Genomic DNA, 2371 nt, shown 5'->3' on the forward strand with positions numbered 1-2371 from the left:
TCAGTGGTTTGGGCTGAATGGATGTCTCAATTTTATCTTTTATCAGTTGAAAGTTAAAAATAGTCCCATTTTTCAACCCTGAAATCCCAGAATTTAAGGCTTTCTGTTTTTTCTTTCATCCCATCCTGCAAACGGGCCAGCTCTTTTCTGGATTTGTTTCATTTTTAAAATACCAAATGCAGGTAATGACAAGTAATGCATGCTAGTCATGTTCCATTTCAATACCTTTCCAGCCAAAGCCCTAAGTTCGCGGGGAAGACCATCTGCCTCCCCTGTTACTGCCACTTTTCCAACCACCTATAGCTTTAGCCTCAAGGAACTGCCACCAATTTTTATTTTCATACAGCAGCACCCCACTCCTCATATCAGTTTTTATATTCATCCACCGGCTGCACAGAAAGCTGCCCCCAATCTCCAGTAGCTGGCAACAACAAACAAATTGCTTGCCCACGTTGTGTTCCGAGTGCCCTGGCGGTGAGCACCTTGCCTCTGCTACACATGCCCACATCAGGGACCCCAGCTGAGGGGCCAGCGTCCTGTGTGGCATAGGAAGGACGGGAGGTGTTCAATCACAAGTAAGGTCTTTGCCTGGAAGCAGCAGAGTTACTTCCCACATCCCTTTCATCCAGTTCAGCATCACTGAGCGTGGGAGGATTTTCTTCCCATTACGAAGAAGGTGGAGTAAGTGTTTTCAAATGATGCAGCCTACTACACTCTACTGAGAAACCAAACTTATGAAACCTCAGAGTTGGAGGGCTGCTCGACCAGCTCCGTAAAATCAGTGCAATCATGAGGATTTTTATAAAGTCCATCATCGTCCTGAAAAAGAAAGAAATAAAAATAAACCAATGGACTTAAAAATAAACCGGCCCCGCCCCGCCCCGCCCTGACCCCGGCCCCGCCCCGCCCCGCCCCGCCCCGCCCCGTGCTGGGCAAGACCCGTCGGGACCGCGGCGGACAGCGCCCCCTGCCGGTGAGTCGCCGGCGGAGACTGTAGCCGGAGCAAAGGGAGAATTTGTTACCTCGTTTTGCTTCTTGATCTGGACCCTCAAATTCAAAAAGCAGAATCTGAGAAATACCCACCGCATTCTAAAGTCCCTTTCCCCTGCGCCTGAAATCTGATGCTCCTTTGATGCTGAGGACGCATCGAGCCAGTCAATACCCCTCCTATAGTGGACAACGCTACTTGGTCTGTTACGTTCTCATCCCGGAACCGTCACAAACATACGTTCAACTTAACGGCTAAGAAGAAACGAGATTCTTGACCCGGGAGAGGGAGCTCGAGTAATCTGCAATTCAGATTTTGTGTTTATTGATTACAGGCCCAGCGTAAGAGCATCTCGCAAGTTTCTGAGTCCCGACACTCCCGGAGCGCACATGTCACTAATCAAGGTCGCAGGCACCTCAGTTCACTGGTGTCCACGGAACCCGGCGCCACGCGCTAACCGAGAGTCGCGGGCGGTGGGAGCGGCCGGGGCTGGCGCGTGTGAGCTGCGCGCGCCCTCTGCTGGCCGCAGGGCGTCAGGGCCGCAGCTCCCCGGGCCCCGGGGCCGCCCCCGCCGCCGCCCCCGCCGCCGCCCCGCCGCCGCCCTCCTGCGCTCAAGGTCGCGCGGCCGCGAGCCCCGGGCGTGTTCGGGTTCCGGGGCCGGGGCCGGGGCCGACCCACGCGGCGCGCAGCCCGGGCCTCACACGGGAAGCCTGGAGGAAGGGAACCCCCCTGGAGCGTTGTTGCGGCTCAACGAACCCTCTCCCACCGCCACGCTGGGTTTGGTTTTGAGCGACGCAAATCTCATCTTCAACAGGATCGCCTCTTTGCGGAATTAGGAACTCGGGAAACAAACCACGGACGACATTTTAGACGATTTCGCTTTCACCTGACACCCGAGAAGAGAACCCCTTTTGCATAAGCGCTCACCCTGGGGTCACGGGGCCTGCCGCGCACCCCAGGCTCCCAGGGCCGCGGTCCCGTGTGGTCCTCGCGATGCTGCAGGCGCAGGAACCAGCTCAGAGTGCAGGACGGGGTCGCGCGGGGGCGCGACCTCGGCGGGGGCGGGACCTGGAAAGCGCCCTGGTATTGGCAGAAGCTACCACTCACGGTTCTCCTGGCCACGTCTCTGGCTCTAAGACTGGGATCTTGCCCTTACCAAGCCTGATCCACGTTGCTTTTGTAAAAAAAAAAACAACTTTCTCCTTCTTCTGTGGCCTCTCCAAGCCTAAGTTTAGAACCTGCAGTTCTATAAAATCAGTCTTTAAAACAAAAAATGAGGCAAACACACAATCTGCACTCCTGAACTCAGGAGCAAAGAATCTTCTGTTTGTAAATGCTTTTCTCTTGAGAATTAAGAGTTTTACCAGACTGTGAGGTGATAGC

The 2371-nt window shown here is 54.7% G+C and overlaps 1 long non-coding RNA gene across 1 annotated transcript; it reads right to left on the reverse strand.

Moving 5' to 3' along the window:
- Nucleotides 1-316: 316 nt before the first annotated feature.
- On the reverse strand, nucleotides 317-1500 carry LOC102154548. Its single transcript, XR_005375409.1, has 3 exons — nucleotides 1229-1500; nucleotides 1023-1047; nucleotides 317-819 (listed from the first exon to the last, which is right to left on the reverse strand). It is a non-coding gene; the product is annotated as an uncharacterized LOC102154548 (long non-coding RNA).
- Between the last annotated feature and the right edge of the window lie 871 nt (nucleotides 1501-2371).

This window comes from Canis lupus, chromosome 21, assembly GCF_011100685.1.
Source record: "Canis lupus familiaris isolate Mischka breed German Shepherd chromosome 21, alternate assembly UU_Cfam_GSD_1.0, whole genome shotgun sequence".
Classification (NCBI taxonomy): Eukaryota; Metazoa; Chordata; class Mammalia; order Carnivora; family Canidae; genus Canis; species Canis lupus.